This window comes from Panthera leo, chromosome E2 (assembly GCF_018350215.1).
Source record: "Panthera leo isolate Ple1 chromosome E2, P.leo_Ple1_pat1.1, whole genome shotgun sequence".
Taxonomy (NCBI): domain Eukaryota; kingdom Metazoa; phylum Chordata; class Mammalia; order Carnivora; family Felidae; genus Panthera; species Panthera leo.
In genome coordinates, this window is record NC_056693.1 from 60,891,072 (window position 1) to 60,906,555 (window position 15,484).

A 15,484-nucleotide genomic window follows, 5' to 3' on the forward strand; every position below is an offset into this window, starting at 1 on the left:
CAGTCATCTCTACGCCCAATGTGGGACTCGAACTCACAACCCCCAGATGAAGAGCTGCACACTCATCCAACTGAGCCAGCCAGGCGCCCTGTCCCCACAGTTCTTTCTAAATGAATCCCAGAGCAGCTCTTCCCCCAGAATCTGTGCCCTCAAATAATTTTCAGCAGCTTATAATAGATGCCCTACTTAGGTAATAAAGAGAAAATACACTGTGGTGCACATTTGCAAAACAGCTAGTGATAGAGCAGTGACTTCCCTACCACACTTCCTGGGGACAGAGCCGATTACGTTCAAGGCAAGGTGTGTGCCTGGGGCTCCTTATCAGGAAAGGCGCTACTGGGTATCCTCGGGACCCACCCAGACACCCCAGGCACTTGGGGCGCTATGCCCTCCTGTGCCCCCCCCCAGCCCTCCCCCAGACTAGATGAATCATGGTGAATCTCAACTGGTCTCCAGCAAAACTTCAACCAGACAATCACCAAGGTCCTGAATCCAGTGATGCACTTTGTTTTCTGTTTCTTAATTACAAACACACAGCAAGGGGTTAGTGCAATGAGTCAGAAGTCCACTTACTCTGGACTAGCACATATAGAACAGCCTCCAGGAAGACCCATTTTACACCCACACTATGACCACAGCACTGTCCCCAGGCCTCACACAAAGGCAGGGGCACACGCTTATTAACAAGGGACAGGACCACCTCCCTGGCACTCCCTGCAGTGGGGAAAAAGAACCCAGTTACAAACCACCCAGAGTGCTCTTGGACTTACAGGCAATCCTGGAGGAGAAACAGAAGTTCACAGCCCCCAGAAGGACGTGAGCTGTGGATAAAGGACACTGTGGTGAGGGAGACAGACGCACCCCTGCTGCTCAGGACCTCAGGGGACAGAAAGGGCAAGGACAGCGCGCAGTGGGACAGCAGACTTGGAGCAGGCAAAATGCAGCACGCGCCTGCACAGAACGATCAGGAGAAAGACTTCCTTCAACAAGACGGGCCTAAGCGTCTCCCCTGAGCTCACCAAGCACAACTGAGGACACGACACAGAGCCGTGCCCCCCGCCAGGCTGTGCCCCACTGGGGTGTGCCGGTTCCAAAACAAAGATGCTCCGGGAGGCAGCGGCAGACAGCAAAGAGAGGAGAGGTGAGGGGCGCGGAGAGAGCGGACGGGGAGAGGATGGGCAGGGAGAAACTCAGAGAGCCCAGCAGGACTGACCACTGCCACGTGCCTCTCCCGCTGGCCCGGCCCCCCTCCCTGCCCCTGGGCCACTGACAGCACAGAAGGAGCAGAGAAATTCACGGCTTTGTTCACAGGCTAACATTCCATCTTCATTTAACTTATTAAAAAAAAAAAAAAAAAAAAAAAAAAAGAGCCAGACTGATGGGTCACGGACGAGGATCTCATGAACAGTGTGGGGGAAACCATGGTTGCCCCCCGGCAGCTAAAGACACACACGGTGGTGCTACTCCCCCTCAAGTCGACCCCGGACACCAACAGCAAGGACTCCCAGACAAACGTGCATGCGTGTGACCACGGCCCCAGCTGGCAGGGCTCTGAGGGTGTGGTTCCGGTTCAAAAGTATTGGGTACACGCAGTCAGCAAACCAACACTGGGTGAGCTGCCGGCCAGGAAACCTCACACTGGCATCGGCCACCGCAGGCCTGTACGAGGTTCTCCACGGACGAGGCCACGGCCCTCAGGACGCGGCTGCACTGTGTAAATGCCAGGGGCAAGCCTTCCAAGTCTACTTGTCTCAGGCTGCCAGGTGAATGGAGACAAGGGGAAAAGGCATGCAAAGCACCACCCAGGCTGGTAAGTGGCCTGACCAGGCAGAAAAGGCCAGACCCAGCAGACAGGTCCCTGGACAACAGAGAAGGAAAAGGATGACAGGCAGGAGGCCCTTAGAAATGGGCCTCACCCTGGACCCAGGTTTCACTGATTCTGCTCCCGGGCCTTGTTCTGGACCTGGCCCGTTTTCAGTGCATCACTTCCGCCCAGGACCAAAGGCTTGAGAGCATCAGGTGCTGGGGATGAGACTTCACCCTCCACCCCCCCACGCACAGACGTTAAATACGAGCAAACGTACCCGTGGCACAACCATGGGACAAATTTAAAAGAGGGTTCCCAGGAAAGCCAGCTGCTGCAGAAAACCCATATGGCCTACTCCCTTCCTGGACACGCCAGCACCTTGACCCTTCCCACCAGCTTACTCCTATCTTCCCTGAAGTCAAACGCTAACACAACTATCTCTTGCGTTCGCGTAGGGACCCGAGACTCGAACGCTCACTCTGCCACCGATCAGCTACGGCACCTCGAAAACCCTACTGTTCAACATCTTTGAGGCCTAGGATCTTAGGGAAAAAATGTGGAGGGGCACCTGGGTGGTTCAGTCGGTTGAGAGTCTGACTTCAGCTCAGGTCACAGTCTCACGGCTCGTGGGTTCGAGCCCCACATCAGGCTCTGTGCTGACAGATAAATAAATTAAAAAAAAAAATTTTTTTTAATGTGGAAAATGCTACCTATTTTCTCGGGAAAACCCAAGAAAAGTAGGGGGGAAAGAGGACGTAAAGTGAGGTAACTGGGAGATGCGAGTCAGCAGGTGCTCTGGAGTGAGATTCCTCTACAGGTGGGGGACACAGAAGCCCAACCCTGGCCTCTGGTGAGGTGGTTCCCAGGGAAGACTGAACAGAAACCCCAAAGAACAGCAGACCTGGGTGAAGGGTGCCAGAGAGCCAGCCCACAGAACAGGGCCAGGCAACAGGGGACTCAGAGGAAAGGGCTTCAAACACAAAGGGATTTTTTTAATGTGAGCCGACACACCTGATCATAGCTTTTCCTACAAAAACCAGTCAAAATAGAGTTTCTCTAGCTACACCGCCCCAGGCTCACCTACAAACCTCTGTCTGCCCCAGACACGTCTGTGGCCACGGAACTCAGGCCCAAAGACTGGCTCCGTGATCCCAGGCTGAAGACCAGCCAGCGGGCTGCAGCGCCCCATTCACAAGCGTGCTCGGGGGCCCACTGTGTCTCCGTCCCTTCCCCACGAGCTGTGGCCGGTATTCCCGCGGGTCCCCTGTAAGTCGCTCTGCCCACGAAAGTGCAAAAGCACATTAGAAAACGGGCGCCGACGGTGTCGGGGGAGGTGAGCCAGACTGCAAACTTTTGAAAAGAACGAAAATGGCTTTTTAGGTGAATGGAAGTTTTAATTATAACACTGAAGTTTAAAACACGGTGTTTCCAGGCCAGGATACCCTGGAGCTCCACAGGGTTTCTTCAATCAAATGTGGTCACACCTCAACGGGCGTCTCCATCTCCTTCGCACTTCTCAACGCTCCGTGCTGCTCTGCTACAGGGCCGAGGTCAGCACAAAACAGGCACCGGACCGGTCACCTGAGCACCACCTGACACTCTTGTGGGATCACCTGCCTCCAAGGCAGCATCTTGTCAGCCACTAGGATGCAGGGTTTAACTCTGGTTCCCAATGACAAAAAATGAACCAGAACAAACTGTAAAGAGGCTGACTGCATCCAGGAGATGAAGAAAATGGACAGAGGAGAAGACTCAGGAGAAGCAGCGGCGGGAGCGACTCGGCCAGGCCCACAGAGCAGGTGCGGGACGCCTGCCCAGCTGGGGCGGCCACCAGGCGAGCGTATCCCGCCCCGCCCCCGCCGGCCCCCAGAGGCCCGGAGCTGCAGGATAAGGCTGTCTTCACCCACCGCCCCCCAAAATTACCCTTCTGCCTTTCCGCCCTCCAAAAATACCCAGGGTTCACACCGATGCTGCTCCCTTCTGGTGTTCAGAGATGGACAAGGGACCCAGGGTTTATTTTTTCCAAGAAACAAAACCATCCGTTAGCAAAAGGTGACAAAGTCAAAAGCTTTAAAAGGCAAGTGTCATTTCATTTCCCAAGAACCTTTCCTCGTTTCCCTTACTTCTTTCCCTCCTTCCCTATTCTTGCCCAAGCAGAATGTCCTCCAAGCCCACAGGAGCTTCCACCCAGGTCCAAGGCGGGGAAATCCAAGCTTCGACTGAAGGGGGAGGGGACACAGAGCTACAAAAGAGAACACGGAGCAGTCAGCGTCAAGGAAGAAAGCGCATGCGTACGCACAGTGCACCCGTGTCTGGAAGCAGAGCCTTCCACGCCGGGTCACACGGCGAGCAGAGCCCTGGCAGCCGCCCACTGCCAAAGTCAACACGCTCTGCCCGCCCGGCCTCCACACTCGGCTGCCTTCGAGCCAGGTGCCCAGGAGGGGGACCTGCCTGGCCCGAGGCTCAGGACTCCGTGCTGGCACTTGCCCCGCAGTGGCAAGCACGGTCATGTGGGGACGGCAAAAGTTTCTGGGGAAAAGTGCATGGACACACTGTTAATTTTTATATTAACCAAAAAACATGCATTTAATGAATTCTAATTCTAACGACATCTAATTTACGTAGCTGAAGGGAGCCTAGTCAAAGAGTATTCTCTAGAACTAAATACACAATAAAAATTGATCACACTAAAAAATTCAGGAAATTATACTGGCACAATTAATTAGCTAAACATATCTCCAAGCAAAGTGTGCTTTGTTACCTATTTTTAAACCCTAGCAAAACCTCTCTGTTAAAAACTCAAATGAATCAGCATCAGGACCTACAAGTTCCTTACAACCTGCAAATCCAACCCAGCACTGCTCACGGTCCGTGGCGGCACGTAGAGCTCACGGGCAACCACTTGTGCTGTGACCATGAACCGCACCTAACGGCCAAGGCAAGTCGGGCTGGCGGTCAGGTCAGAAGAACTTCCACTCCTACCACACAAACTCACGAGAGCCTCTCTCTGTTTCAATACCGGACGGCATCATACTCTGGGTCCAGAGGGCGCCCTCCAAGCTTGCTGCTCGGGTGGGGTCCCTGGTGTCGCCAGTGCACGGACAGCCGGCACAGGGGCACCCGGTTCTACCATCAGCAAGACTGCGGGTCCCTGTGCTTGGAGGACACAGGCCACGTGCAGCCATGCACACCTCTCCACACTGAGTACCACCTACAGGGACACCCAGCTCAGCATCACATCCAGGGAACCTGAAACTATGCCCTGCAAGTTCAGTGTTTCAGCAAGTCACAAAGCGACCATTTTTTTCTATTCAGAGGCGTTCAAACTAACAGTATAAACCATTAAAATCTACACCTCTGTTCATGTAAACACTACCTGTGGGGCACCTGGGTGGCTCAGTGAACGCACTGAGCATCAGACTTCGGCTCAGGTCATGGTCTCGTGGTTCGTGAGTTCGAGCCCCACGCTGGGCTGGCTGCTATCAGCCCAGAGCCCACTTTGGATCCTCTGTCCCCCTCTCTCTCCCCTCCCCCACTTGTGCTTTTCCAAAAATAAATAAATATTTTTTAAAAAAACACTTGTTTTATTATTATAACATGCTACTTTCAGAAATTATTTTGTTTTTGGAAACATAATTCCGAACTCCTGTTTCGCAGCAAGCAGGAGTGTAACACTTACACACGCTGCCAGGGGTCAGGGCCGGGAGACAAGTCTGACTCACGTGCACACACTCTCCCCTACCCCTGGTGAAGTGGGAGCCGCTATGAGCCCTGCTCTGGAGAGGCAGGGACCCTCTACCAAGAAATGTTAGCAAAGCAAGAATCACACCAGCTGTCAGCTGAAACTAGCTTTATGCTAAACAAAGGTTTAAAAACTTATCTGATTATTTTAAAGCTTACATTTTCATAGAGTTTTATTCCCATTTACAGGGCCACTTAATCTCAGAAGAAATCTTTAAGATGGGTGTCACCATTACCGCTTCACAGGGGAGGAGCCCAAGGACTGAATGCAGAAAGCCAAGTCACAGAGCAGCCCGGCACATACAGGCTGTCTCAGACCCTGTACCGGAGTCATGCTTGAAACAACTCAGGGCGGGACCAGCCCAGAACCATCCAAACTGGGCGCCTAAATGATGCTCAGACAGAGACGAGAGCACAGGATTAAATACTCTGGGATTTAGCAAGCCCACCTCTTCTCCTACCTGACCTAAATGGCTCATATTCGACCTTAGGGGGTCAAAATGACAATTAATTACTGATGTGAATAACCGTGAAAAACTACTAGAGAGCCTATAATCATTCTGTTTTTCAGATTCTGCCTTTTGATTCCAGGAATGGTCACGGAGGGCAGACCTCAGCAAGCGGCACACTGCTATGGGCCTGGCCCTGCTGCCACACACAGCGGGGCCACTCCCCAAGAGGTGGCCCGGCCTCCCTGCAGCCACAACACGCCTCACATTAACAGGAACCTTTATCTTTATTCAATCCAAACACTAGTCTTTTCTTTAAACAGTCCTTTGTTAAAAGATTATTACAATCAATATTACCTGAGTATTTATGGTTCACAGAAGTAATAAATGGCATGAGACACCCTGGGTTATTCTTGTGATATGGTCAAAAAAGTCAATCCTTCCTATGTTGAAAACCTTCTAAATGTTAACACATCTATTAACTCCACACCCCTGGGCCAGCCCAAGAATTTGCCAGCAAAGAGTTGCTAGTAACTTGTTTTCTTTTAAACAGGAAATACATTATTTTGAATCACCAAAGACTTACTAAAAGCCTAATTTAAGTGACGTTTCCTTTTTCCTCGTTATAAATTAAGACCAACATTACAGTTTTCAAACAAACACAGAGCTCAGCCTCCCGGTGTGAGTGGGTTCGGTTCTCCCTCTGCCTCACCTTTTCCTTCTCTCCTGGACCTAGTCTCTCCGTGGCTGCCCCACTGCCTATGACGAACACACACACACACACACCACCACCACCACCACCACCCCACCCCACCCCCACCCCCCCCCCAGGGAAACTACCCTGGGGAGCCCCCCGCAGGGTGTTACAAAGCACCCCACCGCCCCACCTGATCAGCAACGCCTCCACTGGCCACACTGGCTTCTTTCTAAGCATTAACCATCCTGCAGATTAAGGGAGGACAATTCTAGGCCTACTCTCAGGGGCATCCAAGATTCCCGTGCTGTCAAACCTTATCGCCATTTCCAAGGAAATACTTTGGTCAAGTCAAAGGGACAGGCCAGGAAGCTTCCACGAGGCCTGATTCAGTGATGGCTGAGATAAAGGACACTCCACACCAAAGACGCAGAAGGAAAGGTCTCTTTCATGTCTGCTAGGAACAACAATGCAAAATGGGTTAACACATCTTTGGATGGTTCGCTTTAAGACACTAATTCCTGGCGTAGGTATGAGACACGAAAATCGACTGAGAGTTTTCTTTTCAATCTTCAGCGATCTACACTCCAGAGGAAATAAATGCCTTCCAGCGCAACAATCTCCCCAAGGTGGGGAGGGGACTCTGTCCTGGAGCAATAGACGCCGCACCGGACCTGAACCTGGGGTCTTCGGGGGTAAAGTTGCCCCTCCTCTCAAAACCCTTGCCAGTGGTTCCCAGAAGGAAGCAGCAAGTAAGCAGGGCAACCTGGCCAAAGATCCCATTCCTTACCCACCAACCACAAGAGCTGGCCTCGAACTTCCAGGGATACCGCCAGTAGCTGCCCAAACACACAGGACACCAGACCTGAGCACAGCCAGGCCCCCACTGCTTCCCCCAGAGGTGGGAACAATCCTCAGACTCAAAAAGCTCTTCTTCACGCCAGGTGTTCATGCAATGTGCACAGAGCACAAAACAAAGTAGTCAGTACAAGGTCCCGATGGTCTCCAGACCCCTTGAGCACAGAGCACTTTAGATAAAGAGGTTGAGCAGGGGCCCCTGGGCGGCCCAGTCCGGTGAGCGTCACTCTTGATTTTTGGCTTCGGTCATGACCCCAGGGTCGTGGGATCGAGCCCCATGTCAGGCTCCAAGCTCAGTGTGGAGCCTGCCTGAGATTCTCTCCCTCTTTCCCTCCCACCCTCCTCCCTTTTCCCCTGCTCACGCTCTCTATCAGTCAATCAATCAATCAATTAATCAATCAATGAAAATAAAGAGGCTGAACAGAAATAAACCCCCTTCGCGGGCCAGTCTACCAGCCTGGGCTCCACAGAACCGTGTCACTGGGATACCAGAGTGCCGGTTATCAGCCCACAGTTCACCACCACTTCTCGGAGACACCCTCATCTGAGTGAGGTCCAGAACAAGCCCCACAACACCCGGCCAGCACTATCAAGCCCGAGAAGGCCCACGTGGAAGTCCAGCATGATTTTCATGCCCCTTCTTACAAAGCAAAGAAAATAGCAAACTGATGAATAGCAGTGCAATAAAATATTTACCGATTCCATAGCTGAAAGCTGACGCTGACGAAGACTGTATCTGAAATCCAAGGGGGCGCGTCCCCGATGGGCGCTGTGTGTTCTGAAACGAGAGAGCAACATCAGCTTATTATACGTCTCTACTTCAGGTCTCTGTCTCATCTCAGTCTCTCCATGAGGGGCAACCACGTACTTCCCTGCCGGCTTCCTTCATGTCACGGAACTAAGCACAAGAGGGTTTGAAACGTATGTCTGGCTGGTGTGGGCTACAAAGGGAGAACGGGCCCAGGAAAGATGCTCGCGCTTGATGATTTGCGTCAGGACACCATCCAAATGGGAACCTCTGTTCTCAGTAATGCTTCCTGGAAAGCAGTGCCCGGAGAGGCCAGGTTCAGGAAAGAACCCTCAGTGGCCTACGGGTCTCCTTGGAGATGGGGCTTCAGGACTGGGACCTCGAAGGGACCATTCAGAGACTTTTCTCTTTACATGGAATTTGACGGAAATCTCGCAATTACTAAGGCTTTGTCAAAGTTCTGCATTTTGCATCTTCTAGGGACATCCTGTTGCGGGCAGAAGAAAACGCAAATTCTCCCTCTGGCTCACAGAGCCCCGATGACCAGCCTCCCACAGCACCTGCTGCCCCCCACCCCGTGTTCAGCCTCCACCTGGAGGCCTGAACCTTAACAAATAAATCAAGTGGCCGCTGGGGCCTTGTCAGTAAGAAAAGGAGAGATTACGGCACAGTATCACGAAGAAACCTGGCTGAATAAAACTGTATCATCTCCTAGGAGGGCTCTGAGACCTTCAAGAATAAACCAAGACAGTAACAAGAAAAAACACCACTAACTCACAACCCTTTTTCCACAACCCCATCAGAACATCACACTCTCTTCTGTCTCCAAACACATCGAAAGTATGGAGTCACTAAGGGACTCACACTGGTGGACAAGAGGCAGGAGAAGGCTCTGTCTCAGACACGGCATTCACATGAAGCAGGATCCCAAGTTCCACCCTCAGAGTGCTGAAGATCTCTGGTGTCTTGGCCAGTGCTTACAGCTGGGTGTGTTTGCAAACACAGAGCGAGGGTTTTCTGTCCCTGTATTCCTGCACAGGGCTTCTCGAAGCTGGCACGACCTCAAGCACTGATAAACACAAGCAAGGAAAAGCAAATCCCAGTACACCACACAGCTTGGTTTTATTGAAAAGCAACAAGTATGTGATTAAGCTTTTCAATTTTCTTTAAAGACAGTTACGGGGGCGTCTGGGTGGCTCAGTCGGTCGAGCATCCGACTTCAGCTCAGATCATGATCTCACAGTTCCTGAGTTCAAGCCCCATGTCGGGCTCTGTGACGACAGCTCAGAGCCTGGAGCCTGCTTCGGATTCTGTGTGTGTCTCTCTCTGATCCTCCCCTGCTTATGCTCGCACGCTCTCTCTCTCTCTCAAAAATAAAATAAACGTTAAAAAAAAAAAGTTACAGAACAACACAGAATGCATGATGAATACCTACACCAGGAATACAGCAAATAATAACATCTACCATTACAGTTTTGAAGAAAATTGAGGTAGTCTTAATCCAAGGCTTCTCAAACTCAGCAGCACTGGCATTCAAGGCTAGGTCACCCTCTGCGTCCTGGGCACTGGAAGAAGGTGCTGACTAGCAGTCCTGACCTGGAGCCCACCAGATGCCAGCAGCACCCCCCAGGCTGTGACCACCGGAACGTCTGGGGACACTGTCACAAACCCCCCTGAAGGGCAGAGAACCAGGGCTGTACATCCACCTGCGATCTGACAAAACAGGAAACCAAATCAGGTTTAGTTGTCTGTGGTCATGCAGGGAATTCAAAGCAAGTTGCAAAGAGCACCCAGGTCTCCTAAATCCTCGTCTAAAAGTCTTATCAGTCTAAGGGAAAATGCTTTAGGAATTAACCCAATTATGTCTGGAAGACAATGCAAATTAAGAGCCTCCAAAACATTTATGCCTTTTGGCAAAGAAACCCCATTTCTGAGGAGTGCACACCGAAGAAACATTCTGATACGGAAACGGCTTCATGTAGCATACATGTTCACATCAAAACCCCTGCGGCCACGACAATCAGGCTCCGTTGTCAAACAGAACTGCACCGGACCGCACCGTTATTGCAGGCTTACAGCTACAGGGGTTCACAGGGCACGTCCCCCCCCACCCCCCCCCCGCCCCAGAAGTAAAGAGATCGGTGAGGACAGAGCACAGGCGAAGACCGCGGAGACGTGAAAAGCCAGGGTCCGACACAGCTGGTGGGCGACTGGGAGGGGCTGAAGAAGCACTCCACAGACGGGGCAGGGGCCCACCCCTGTCTGAGGGCAAGGCCGTCACGACGCACGGCCTCGCGGAGAATCCACCTAAAGCAACAGGGAGATGTTCCCGCCGAGACTGGCAGGATGCACAAGGCAAGAATCACAAGTGCCGAAGTCTGATGTGTGCCGTCTGTGCGAGAAAAACGACACAGATTCTTTACTTTTTATTCATTTATCATGAGAGAGAGCGTGAGCGAGGGAGGGGCGGTGAGAGAGACAGAGACAGACTCCCAAGCAGGCTCCATGCCGCTCAGTGCGCAGCCCGACTCAGGGCTGGATACCCAGGACTGTGAGGCCGTGACGTGAGCTGAAATCAAGAGTCAGACTCTACATCGGCTGAGCCACGCGGTGCCCTGAAAATGAGTTTTTAAAATAAACAGATGCATAGCCATAAAGAAAATCAAAAAAGGGAAACTCTGTAGACCAAACACTGGGTAATTCCAGAAAGTCAGGAGAATCAAAGCATGAAATCAAAGCAGAGAAAGTGACTGGGAGCGCACTGTGAGAAGGGGGGGGGCGTGGCGGGGGAGGGCACAATCACAGGAAGTGTACAAGACCACATTGTACAAAACCAGCTGGCTTGGGGAACCTGGGTGGCTCAGTCAGTTGAATGTCCGACTTCGGCTCAGGTCATGATCTCGCGGTCTGTGAGTTCGAGCCCCGCGTCGGGCGCTATGCTGACAGCTCAGAGCCTGGAGCCTGCTTTGGATTCAGTGTCTCCCTCTCTCTCTGCCCCTCCCCTGCTCGCTTGCTCGCTCTCTCTCTCTGTCTCTCTCTCTGTCAAAAATAAATAAACACTAAAAAAATTTTTTTAAAAAAACAAAAACAAAACCAGCCGGCTCTTCCCAGGCAGGACCAACCCAGACTCCACCAACCACCACCCCACGCTGCCTTTCAAGAGGTTCCCCAGCACCCCGACTCCCTGCTCACCCTCAATATGGTACGTCACCACGAGGAACAGTCTTTTAGACATCACGCACACACACGCATCTTGAAATCCTGATTAATGAGGACGTAAAAACAACTTTTCTGAGGGTCTAAGTCAGGAAATAGTACCAGTTATCTCCAGCTCTTAGCAAACTCATCGAATTCCAAATCAGCGTCACGCTCTAAGGGCAAAACTCAAAAGAAACACGAATATGCTGGTATCTGCCCATCTCTGGAGTGCAATGCTGACCTCACCATTTTATGACAGGGTCACGGGCAATGGAAACACGAAGATAACAGCAAAGGGGGCGGTGACTGTTCCACCTCATTGGTGTGAAGAGGCTCCAGCAAAATGATGGCTCATTTACTTGCGATCTCCCACAACGCTTACCCGGCTCTACTCCTAGAAAGCGAACAACCTGAGGACAGACCACGGGACACCGTGTACCAGCCTATCTTCCGTTACACAGGAACCCAGAGTCAGGAACGGCTCCCCTCGTTCTAGGCAAGTGCTCTCTACTCCCGCCCCTGGAGCCCACGGAAGACAGGCAAGCCTTGCAGTGACAGACCTTAACAGAAGCCACATACCAAGCACATCAGGGACACAGACAGGAAGCACGAACCCACCCTCCACCAGGCACCACAGCAAAAGCCTGAACTGAACGGGGCCGTCCAGCTAGAAGATTCGCCTTGAAAAAGGAACATAAAACCCAAAGAATATACAAAAAAAAAAAAAAAAAAGCACAACGCAGCAAAGCTACCGGATACAAGATCAGTGTACAAAAATCTGCTGCGTTTCTATACTGTGGCAAGAACAAAATCTGAAAGGGAAATGAAGAAAACACGGTTTACAACAGCATCAGAAAAAATACTTAGGGACAAATTTACCCAAAGAGATCAAAGACTTGCACACTGAAAACTCTGCCTTAAGAAACCAAAGACGACCTATGTGCGTGGACTCCCGTGTTCGTGGCCTGCAGGAACTAAGACGTCAGCACGCCATGAAGACATCGACAGAGTCGCGTGCGGTTATAAAATGCTTTCCTCCGGGGGGGGGGGGGGGGGGGGGGGGGGGGGGGGGGGGCGGGGGAGCTCAGTCAGTCAAGCCTCGTGGTTTCGGCTCAGGTCACGATCTCACAGTTCGTGGGTTTGAGCCCCTGTATCGATCGGGCTCTGTGCTGACAGCAAGGAGCCTGCTTGGGATTTTCTCTCTCCCTCTCTCTCTACCCCTCCCCCACTCACTCTCTCAAAAATAAATAAATATTTTTTAAAAACGTTTTCCTTTAAACATCCTATCTAGTGCAACTTACAGAACTATAAAAGTTTTCCAGGTTTTTCTTTTCCTGAAAGGGTAATTTTTTTTTTTAAATACTAGAGAGAAACTCCTCAGACCATCAACCTCTAAAACAAGTGGATTAAGATTTGAGAATCCCTAAACCTCTTTAGTCCTAAAAGTTTAAGATCCTTCAATATACAACATAACATTGTTTCCTTTACAAACACACCCCCAGGGGCACCTGGGTGGCTCAGTCCAAGGTCCAACTTCAGCTCAGGTCATGATCTCACAGTCCGTAGGTTCAAGCCCCGCACTGGGCTCTGTGCTGACAGCTCAGAGTCTGGAGCCTGCTTCGGATTCTGTGTCTCCCTCTCTCTGCTCCTCCCCTGCTCTCACTATGTCTGTCTCTGTCTGTCTGTCTCTCTCTCTCAAAAATAAACAAACTTTAAAAAACAAAACAAAACACCCCCAAAGGGGGTCAGGGGAGTAGAAGACTCTTGATCTCGGGGCTATGAGTTTGAGCCCCAAGTCGGGTGGGTGTAGAGATTACTTAAAAATAAAATCTTTAGAAAAAAAACACGCTCTTTTCCTTCAGTGTATTCTTTTCATGGAGAACACGAACCCACTGCAAGACTTTGTACGGCTGGACTCCTAGGACGCGCGGCACGACACAACCTAAGGGGTGGGGAGGGAGCTGGGGGAGGCGCAGGGCTGTGAGGACCCAGCTGGCACCCCACGGAGCGGAGGCAAGCGGAGGCAGGCGTGCTCAGCTCCGATGCCCCATGTGTCGCCGACCGTACCGTGTTGTGTAATGAGGCCAAAGCTCAGGAAGCATCTGTGGAAGGAGCAACTGCGATCGGGCGCTCTGCACTGCAGCCCCAACCCCAGCCCTGCGGGGTGAGTCCGCTGTCCTGAGGCCCAGCCCATGGAATGAGGGGAACACTGCCAGAACCAATTAAACTGCTTTCTTAAGAAAAACAAAGGGGAGTTTATTCTTTACATGGTATCTTTTCCAATTTACTTTTAAGTTTATTATGAAAGAGAGAGACAAGACAGCACGAGTGGGGGAGGGGCAGGAAGAAAAGAGAGAGAGAGAATCCCAAGTGGGGGCTTGAACTCATGAATCTTGAGATCAGGACCTGGGCGGAAACCAAGAGTCGGATGCTCAACTGACTGAGCCACCCAGGCGCCTCTCCTCTTTTCCATGTCTATCTGGACTTTTTTTTTACTTTTTAATTTTTTTCAGTTTATTTATTTATTGGGCGGGGGGGGGGGGGGGGGGGGGACGACACTCCAAGTAGGCTCCATGCCTTCAGCGCAGAGCCTGATGCCGACTCACAAACTGTGAGATCATGAGCTGAGCAGAGATCGAGTCCGACGCTCAACCGACTGAGCCCCCCAGGAGCCCCATCCACAAATCTTAATGTTAGTTTGTGCTGGCTGGACCCCTCCCCTTCTACTTTCTGTCCCATCACGAAGGCAGCCGCACACCTGGCGGGAGAATGAGAAGTGGCGAGCCAGCCAGTCGTCCAAGCCCCATCCGAGGCTTTTGGCAAAGCCTCCCCGGCCAGCAGAGTCCACATGCAACTCTGTCCTCCCATTAACACAATGTCTAAACCCAGGAACTCCCACTTGGGTCTGCTTCTTGGTTAGGAATCATTTAGAGGATTCTGGAGTAGCCAAGGTGAAGTGCAAAAGACAAGTAAAAGCAAGCTGGCCCGAGTGCCTGCGACCTGACACCCAGGTGCACTCACGTCCCTTCTGTAGGAGGTCTGACACGCAGGATGGTGGCCCCAGCGTGTCCCTACCACTAACCTGTGCCTCGTCCTCCCAACACTTCACTCACCTCGTGACAACCCTACCGGAACAGGACCGTTCCATTTCTCTGATGAGAAACCAGGTTCTAAAAGGCTGACTCATTTGCCTCAAAATCAGGAGCAAACTCAGGCAATCACACACACCACACCCCCCCCCGCCCCCCCCCCCCCCCGCCCCCCCCCGCCCCCCATGCACACAAGGCTCCTGGAGAGCATTTCAAGTCCACAACCGAGACAAAGCCCTCCCGCGCCTCCGACGTGACACAGTACTGGTGCGGACAAGGAGGGAGCTCAGGCCGCAAGCATCCAGGGCAGGCCCGCTTCTCCCTCCCTCTACGCCAGGAGTGGAGCTGCCGCCCTCTGCGCCCAACCGCCCCCACCCCTTCTCGAACCACTTGGGTTTCTCTCCCCAACTCTACTAACACTTTGCTTCACAAGCCAGACTTCCTCCTCCACTTGCTCCCTAAATGTGGCTCCCCGCCTCTCTCTGGACGATCTTATCTGCCTCTGTGGCTTTGATAACCACGCCGTCAAGTCCCTTCCGCGTCTCCAACTCAGAGTTCCCCAGCGAACTGTCCGAGTCCAGCCACGTCACAGCCGCAGCCACCGGCACACTGCAGTGCACACGTGGGCCCCCGAGGCGGCTGTGACTGCTGCGTTTCCTGCCCCAGGTCCGGGTACCCGTGTGTAGACACTCATCCAGATGAGAAACCTGTTGTCCCCTTGTCTCTGGTGTCCAAACGTCACCTGACAAGTGCTGTCAGTTCCAGCTTCTCAGCACAGTCCTCCCCGCTGGCCTAGCTCCCAGCTCAGCGGACGTCCGGATTTCTTCACTTACGCTATCAAGACAGCATCTGTGTCTCTACTCTGACCAACTCACCCCACACTGACAACTGAACTTGGCA

General features: G+C 52.1%; 1 protein-coding gene across 2 annotated transcripts in view; it reads right to left on the reverse strand.

The window, feature by feature from the left end:
* ANKRD11 (ankyrin repeat domain 11) overlaps positions 1-15,484 on the reverse strand; it is a 180,809-nt gene that overhangs the window by 102,473 nt on the left and 62,852 nt on the right. For both annotated transcript variants that reach the window (XM_042917863.1, XM_042917866.1), the window contains exon 2: positions 8,246-8,327. The gene's annotated coding sequence lies outside the window, so the exon portion shown is untranslated. The remainder of the gene's footprint in view (positions 1-8,245; positions 8,328-15,484) is intronic.